The following is an 8,431-nucleotide window of genomic DNA, read 5'->3' as shown; positions in this document are numbered from 1 at the left end:
GGGCCTTCCCTCTGCTGCCCGCCAGGGTCGGCTTGCCCCACGCGCGGAGTCCGGGAGATAACCAAGACGAAAATGCTGGAAGCGCAGGATCCCTCGCTCTCGGGCCTCTTCGGGCCAGGGCACGTTGTGGTGCTTTGCGCCCATTTGACCATCATTCATTTACTGCCAATCCAAAGAAATGCCCCAGGCTGCTGCCGGGGCCTCTCCGACCCCACTGCACTCCTCTTCCCCTGCATGTCCCCACCTCCCCTTCCCCTCCTGATTTACCTCTTTTTCTTAAGTGCTTTGTGTCATATCTGATGCATTTGCCCAGTGAGTACATTTTAGTAAAATTGATGTTTTTCTCTCCTCCCTCCCCCAACCCATACGCACTTTATTTCTTAGAAGCCAGCTGAGGTCCCAGGGTCAAGGTCTTAGGAGACAGAGAGGCCAGGACTTCAGAAAAGCGGGGCCCTGATTTGCATCTCATTTGGCATAAATCTGCATGCGAAGGTCCAAGGTCCCCAATTCTCAAGTATAAAAATACAGCAATGTGCCAAAAACTGTCCCTCTTCTTCCAGGTTTACTCCACAGGCCTGTTTCTCCCCAACCCTTGGCCTCTCCTTGACTGAGCTCTGCCCACCAGAGCTGAGCTGGGCAGAGGAAGCCTCCAGAAACACAGACTGAGGCTCTGGGAAGACTGACTGCTCCTGCTGCATCCTTCTGTTCCACCCTGAGAGGCACCCGGCACCCGGCACCCGGCACCCGGCACCCGGCACCCGGCACCGGAGCCAAGCAGCTCTGGTCACTTCCGCAAACCTGGGGCCCGGGTCTTACGGTTTAGGATGAGGGTGAAGCAAAACCTGGGAGTCAAGGTAAAGAGGAATCTTCGGTGAATACGCAGGAACGCCGGGGAAGCCCTTGACCTCCTGGGCTCTGTCCTTGTAGAAATAAGAGGGGTGGTGGTGAATGATTTAATTGTAACAAATATGTCTGGCATCTACTGTTCCTTTGGCTTTCAGAATGTGCTTCAATGTGGGCTCAGTCCAGTCACTGCCCATTTCACAGAAGAATGCAGATCTAAAAGTGGCGGTCACGTTGCTTAAGTCACAGACTTTATGCACTAATATTTGTTGATACTGACTCCCTTACTTCATGGACTCTGAGATAGCATAGATTTTAAGATGTACCAGTGTTTTATGAGCCACTAAGAAATGAGAACATGCTCTGAGTTATAATCCTTAGATGCCTCTAGATTTCAGAAATGTTAACATGCAAAAAACTGGGCCAGGTAGGGCGATGAGCAGACAGCTTGAAGCAGCCTCAGGGGCTCTCAGCTGGGTAGGAAGGTAAGCACCTCCTCAAACAAACACTGAATTCACTTGGGGCATTAGCTGAAGCTGGACACAACCTGAGCCTGAGGCCCCCTGCAACTCAACTCTACAAACATCTTGTCTCAGTTCTCTGTGCTAAATTACCAATTGTAATGTCACTGATTGAAGCAAGGTGCTGAAAACCGTTTGAGACACAACAGATCCCGAAACCCTGAGGAAGATATCTGCAATCATCAAACACCCTGCTCTGTGTCCTGTGTCAATCTGAAAGGCTCCTTTGTCCCCACCTGAGGTAGGGCTCCTTCCTGTCTTGCCTGGCTGGATGGCTCAGTTGGTTGGAGCGTTGTCCCACATCAAAAAGGTTGTGGGTTCGATTCCCATTCAGGGCACATACCTAGGTTGCAGGTTCAATCCCAGTTGGGGCGCATACGGGAGGCAATTGATAGATGTTTCTCTCACAGCGATGTTTCTCCTCTCTCTCCATTCCTCTCTAATATCAATAAACTTATCCTCAGGTGAGGATTAAAAAGGAACCACCTTCCTGTCTTTCTGGGTTTCGGCCTCCCCAGGTGAAGCCAATTCTCCACTAGCATATAGTTTCCCCCTCCCCTCCGGAGAGAGAGCTTCTGTTCCACAAAATACACTATTAAGAGAATGAAAAGAAACGACAGACTGGGAGAAAATATTTGCAAAACATGTATCTGATAAACGATTGTTATCTAAAATATACAAAGAACCCTTAAAACTCAGCAATAAGAAAACAAAGAAGCCAACTAAAAAATGGGCAAAAGGTCTGAGCAGACGCCTCACCAAAGAAGATACACAGATGGCAAATAAGCACATGAAAAGACGCTTAACATCATATGTCATCAGAGAAATGCAAATTAAAATGAGATATCACTATCCACCTCTTAGAATCGCCAAAATCCAGAACACAAACAACACCAAATGCTGGTGAGGACGTGGAGCAACAGGAACTCGCATTCACTGCTGGCGGATGCAAACTAGTTCAGCCACTTTGGAAGTTTCTTTCAAAATGAAACACGTTCCTACCATATGATTCAGCAATTTACCCAAAGGAATAAAAACCTATGTTTACACGGAAATCTGCACATGGGTGTTTATTGCCCAAACTTGGAAGAAACTGAAAAGTTCTTCAAAAGGTGAAGAGATAAAACAAACTGTGGTCCATCCAGACAATGGAATATTGTTCAGCACTAAAAAGAAATGACCTATCAAATCATGAAAAGACCTGGAGGAAACTTAAGTTCATATTGTAAGTAAAGAAGCCAGTCTGAGAAGGCTACATACCATATGATTCCAACTCGATGACATAATGAAAAGATAACACTATGGTGACAGTAAAAAGATCAGTGGTTCCCAGGGATTGGGGGGAAGCAGGGATGAATAGATGGAGCACAGAGAGTGTCTAGGGCAGGGAAACTACTCTGTCTAAACCAGAGGTTCTCAACCTGTGGGTCGCGACCCCTTTGGGGGTCGAACGACCCTTTCACAGGGGTTGCCTAAGACCATTGGAAAACACATATATAATTACATATTGTTTTTGTGATTAATCACTATGCTTTAATTATGTTCAATTTGTAACAATGAAATTGGGGGTCACCACAAGATTCATAACAGTAGCAAAATTACAGTTATGAAGTAGCAACGAAAATAATTTTATGGTTGGGGGGGTCACCAAAACATGAGGAACTGTATTAAAGGGTTGTGGCATTAGGAAGGTTGAGAACCACTGGTCTAAACTTAATGGCAGATATATGTCATTCTACATTTGTCCAAACCCAAAGAATGTTCAACACCAAGAGGGAACCTTCATGTACACCATAGACTTTAGTTAATAATAATGTGTCAATACTGGCTTATTAATTGTAACAAATTGTCAAACCAATGAAAGATGTTAATATTAATAATAGAGGGAACCGGGAGGGGCGGGGGAGAGGGTGACATTTGAGAATGCTCCATGATTTCTGCTCAATTTTCCAGTAAACCCCAAACTACTCTAAAAAGCAAATTATATTAATTTTAAAAAGCAGCAGACTAGCCCGGCTGGCATGGCTCAGCGGTTGAGTGTTGACCTAAGAACCGGGAGGTCATGATTAGATTCCCAGTCAGAGCACATGCCTGGGTATATATATATATATATATATATATATGCAGCAGACCAAAGAAAAAAGAATTAATGACATTTTAAAGGGTGTACACAGTTGGAAAAACACATGAATAGCCTCTTTAACACCTGAATTTTTACACAGCTCCATTTTTTCTTAATGCATATTTCCATTTCACCCAACAGAATTTTATCCTAATATGTTTCCAGTCTTTTTGTTGTTGTTAATCTTTACCTGAAGATATTTTTCCATTGCTTTTTCAAAGAGTGGAAGAGAGAGAGGAAGAGAAACATCGATGTGAGAGAGATACATCAACTGGTTGCCTCTCACACGCCCTGACCAGGGGTGGGGCACAAACCTGCAACCCAGGCACAGGCTCTTGATCAGGAATTGATCCTGAGACCCTTCAGTGTGCGGGCCAACGCTCTAACCACTGGGCAACCGGCCAGGTCTGAAAGTCTTTTGATTCCCCCATCACACAGAGCTATGTAAATACATTCGAATGTCAAGACTTAAACATTTTCTTGTCTTAAAATTTGTTTGTCTTCTGGATTGGGTTATCATTATGATTATTAGTAGTATCAACTGATACAAATGATGTCAATTTAGTATAAATTTGAAATTATTAAACATAAAAGTATATTTTTATTGAAAATACCTCTTTTAAAAAGAGGGGTGAGGCAGGTGTGGTTTTTTTTAGTAGTTTGTATATTGGTGCATTAACATTACTTATTGCCAGGAGAAGACAGAGTTGGACATTAATTCCATTCCTGTTGTGGGTTTTTAATGTGAAAGCCCGAGAAACCTCAATCACATAAATAGACCAGGGTGAACGGCAGCTGCGCTCTAGTGACATCACTGTGGCCTCCGTCTGACAGTTAGGTGTCCTGGACCACATGGTGACTGCTCATAAAAATGATTTTGAATGACTATCAGCTGACATGCCCATAGTCCCCCTTCAATTTTGCTGCAAGCAAAGCCTGGAAATTGCCAGAGTTGCTCACAGATGTGTTTCCTGCAATAGCAGAGATGGAGGTGAGGCAGCATGGCTGGCCCCAGGACTGCTTTTGGGAAGTGAGAGACGGGTGACTAGACAAAGGACTCTGGGGAAAGGAGCAACACTCAGGATCAAGTGTGCGGGGGGCATCCTGCCGTGGCCAACAGGTGTGGACATCAGGTTCCAGGGCTTTAAGTCAACTATGAAGGGAAAGAAACATAAAGCAGAGGAAGTCCTGGCTGTAGCCAGGAAGCCTCCTGCCCCCAGGAGCATCTCTTGGCTTTCTCCCTGGCCCCTGGTCCAAGACTGACCCAACCAGGATCCAGAGTATGGCCCTTTAAGGGGAGGTCCACCCAGAGCCCAGGTAGATACACCAGGAAAGCCGAGTGGAGGCCACCTGGCATCAGGGCAGCAGCATAAAGTTGTGCAGGAAGCGCACTGCGATAGCCAACGGGCAGGAAAGGCAGGTGCAAGAGCATCCGCACACAGTGGTGGCTCTGCCTGTCAACAAGGAACCCACTGTCACACTCACATGAAATGCCTTCTTGGGGGTGTCCACGAGGAACCCCGCTGCCTGGGCCCTGGCCCACCATCCCATCCTGTACTGTCTCCCTCTTCTTCCTTGCGAGCACAACCCCAACTGGTTTAGGTCTTCATGTCTCCCTACTCTAGTCACTCCAGGAGTTCTCCCAGCCCTGGACCCAGCCTGGCCAGCTCCCACCCTCAGGCCTGTTCAAAAAGCAGCTCATTTCTTTGCTGGTGATTGGCTCAGGTATGGACATGTGATCCAACTTCGGCCAGTGAGATGTGAGGGGAGGGGCTCCCACGGGCAGGGAGGAAAGGGTAGTCTCCTGAACTGCAGTGTCTGGAGGTGACCCTGAACTTGCTGCTGCTCTGTGCCGCCCACCCTGAGGATGATGCTGACGTTGGAGAGGACACAGATGGACAGAAAGCAGGGTTCCTCAGAGCCCTGGTCAAGCTGCTGAATCAACCAGCCTCAAAACCCACTCTACTTCTCAACTTGCTATTTTGATAATAAACTTCCTTATTATTCAATATAGTTTTAGCTTAGATTTCTGTTTCTTGCAACCAAAAGCACCCTAACAATATGGCTGCCTTTAAAAAAAAAATCTTTTTATTGATTTCAGAGAGGAACGGAGAGGAAGAGAGATAGAAACATCAATGATGAGAGAGAATCATTGATCAACTGCCTCCTGCATGCCCCACACCAGGGATCGAGCCCACAACCCAGGCATGTGCCCTGACTGGGAATCGAACTGTGACCTCAAGTTTCAGAGGTCGACGCTCAACCACTGAGCACACCAGCCGGGCACACTATGCCTTTCTTGATCTCAGCCACCTGAGGCCGCTGGAACTTATTAATCATCATCCTTGATGCACAGGGTCTCCAACGTTAATACATAGCAGAATTACCTGGAGTGACTGTGAATGAAGACTCCGGAAGCTCAGGACTAGGGTGGGAAGTGCTCAGGAGCAAAATTTAAGGAGGCACCAAAGAACTCAGTATCTGAGATAAATTACATTTTAACTCAACATTGAAAATACTAGAATCAATGACAAAAATCCATGATAAGCAAAATATCAAAACTTTAAATGAAGACAGGATTTCCTGTAATGATTTCTTCCTTTGGGAAGGCTCCACATGCTCAGCCTGGCCCTGCCAGCTCCTGCCCCTGGGATGGGATTAAAGGGCTGGCAGGACCAGGAACCTGTCTCTTACTATCGATCGATCATCAGTCTGCTTTTCCCTGCAGGTGATTCTGGGTGATCAAAGGCCACATTTTGGGGAAATAGGGCCTCAAAGCATGTCTCAAGCCATTGAGGGGCAGGCTCCCCCTCCTTATCACGCCAGCCCTGCAGGTGGGCTTAACTCCCGCCTGGATTCTGAGAAAGGGAACAGGCTCGGGAAGGCCAAGTGCCTTGTGCAGGGGCAGGGGACAGACACGTGGCTGGGCACTGTCTCCTTGGCTCCCCCAGAGGTGGACACCAACAAGCCAGTAGGTGCCTAGTGGGTGGTGCCAGGAGGCCCAGACAGGGGAGTGGGAATGAGACCAGAATGGAGGGAACCAACAAAGGTAGCTCATCCGCCATGGGCTGCAGGAGCTCCATCCTTTGGGGGTCCCAGGAGACCCCAAAAGGCCTTCGGAGCCATCACCTAAGAGGTCGGAGGAGGCGTATTGATGCAGTTGCTCCTGCCCTTCTGGGTGAGGGTTGCCCAGACTCTCACTCCGCCTGTGTCCTCCTATGCGGTGGCCAAGGAGAGCCATAGAGGAGGGCAGAGGGGCAGGTGGCCAGGAGCCAGAGGGTGTGTGCGGAAGTGGGGGCATGGTGTGTGGGCAGGGACTAGGATGTGGGTAGGGCACAGGGACAGCTAGCACCAGCAGTGCCTGGAAGACCCCCACCAGACCAGGCCCCTGATTCCTCTGTGGGCTCCCTCCAGAATCCTGGCGTCTGGGAGATGCTTCTGGGGTTCCCAACCACTTGATTCCAGGTCATTTGTGTTTAGGAATGTCGAAAATTTAGTTAGGAACACCAAATAAAGGATCAGGATGGCGGTCGTGGTGAGAGAATTGTGAAGTCAAGTTCTCCTGGCAAAGCCATCAATTACTGTGTGCCAACCAGGCAGCGGAAAGCCCAGCTCCAGGCTGGGCCAAAGGGGCCTCCAGCCAGGCAGCCCCAGAGAAGGAGCTCTCCTGTGCAGAGCAGCTGCCTCTGTCTCCACGTGCAGGTGTGGTGCTTTCAAACACCCTGTCATTCAAGCCCTGTGGCAAGTTATCAACAGATAAGGAACCGAGGCCCAAGAGACCCAGGACTTGCAGGGAAGGGGCAGTGCCAGAATGGAGGCAGCTCTGCCCAGGGCCAAAGCCCACACCTCTTTATGCTGCACTGTTGCCCGCCCTCCTCTGCTCCCTCCTCCTGTTATCAGCCAGTCACCCCTGCCACCCGCTGGCTGGCCTGTCTACCAGCCCATCCACACCGTGGGTGATGGTCACAGGAAGGAGGGCATGGAAGGATGGCCCATCTCCCTTCCAGATTGCAGAAAGGAACCAAGCATGAGCAGCTGAGGAGCTGCTGTGGAAGGGTTGGAAGACCCAGAGGTGGCGTCAGCGGCTGGGCGGCAGCCCTGTGCACAGCTGCAGCAGCGCCAGCACAGCCCTAGGCTGCTCTGTCTGCAGGACCAGACACTTTCACCACAGCAGCTGGTTCTGCACCCTACACTCCTGGTGGCATCCTCACCTGCAGATATCGTGAGGGATTCTGGTTGAAGTTAGAGAAGGAAGGTTTTCACAGACTTGTCACCCAATAAGGGCCCTGAATCACAAGGTGTGGTAAAATATGGAACCTCATTGGGCCAAAGAACCATGGGCTAAATAATCAGATAGTGTTTCTCACCTACAGAAAAGGCCAAATTTAAAAATGAAGATATCCCGTGTGGGCGATGGTGCAGGTCAACGGGCTACAGGAATGCTCATTGGTAAGATTTCCCCACTGGGCATCTTGGCAATAGCTGTCAACAGCTGTACACTGATTCAGAAATTTCTGTGCTCAGATTTATCTACAGAGGATGTGCATTATATAAACAGCACTGTGTAACAATGAAAGTTAGAAGCGATACAAACGTCCACCGGAAAGCTGTAGTTAAATCCTAGTACCTCGCGTGGAATGCCATCCCTCTACTTAACAAGGGAGTTCAGTAGGATATGCTCGTGTTCTCTCATCAAAGGGTAAGGAAAAATTGGTGTGGAGGTAGAGGCCTCCAAAGGGTCAGGTCAGGAGGGAATGCCCAGCTGCCCCAGGGCTCTGCAAATGGCCGACTTTGCCCCCTCCCCAACTTCCTGCTTCTCTGATATGTTTCTAGAAAGCAGTACTGTTGTTTCTGCAGCACAAGGCAGCCTCACTGCGAAGCAGCCTGATTCACTTGTTCATTCCTCATCCCTTCACTCTCCCAACCAGAACTGTAGTTTCCTCTG

This window comes from Myotis brandtii, unplaced genomic scaffold (genome assembly GCF_000412655.1).
Source record: "Myotis brandtii unplaced genomic scaffold, ASM41265v1 scaffold165, whole genome shotgun sequence".
Taxonomy (NCBI): domain Eukaryota; kingdom Metazoa; phylum Chordata; class Mammalia; order Chiroptera; family Vespertilionidae; genus Myotis; species Myotis brandtii.
Note: the sequence above shows the minus strand (reverse complement) of the source record.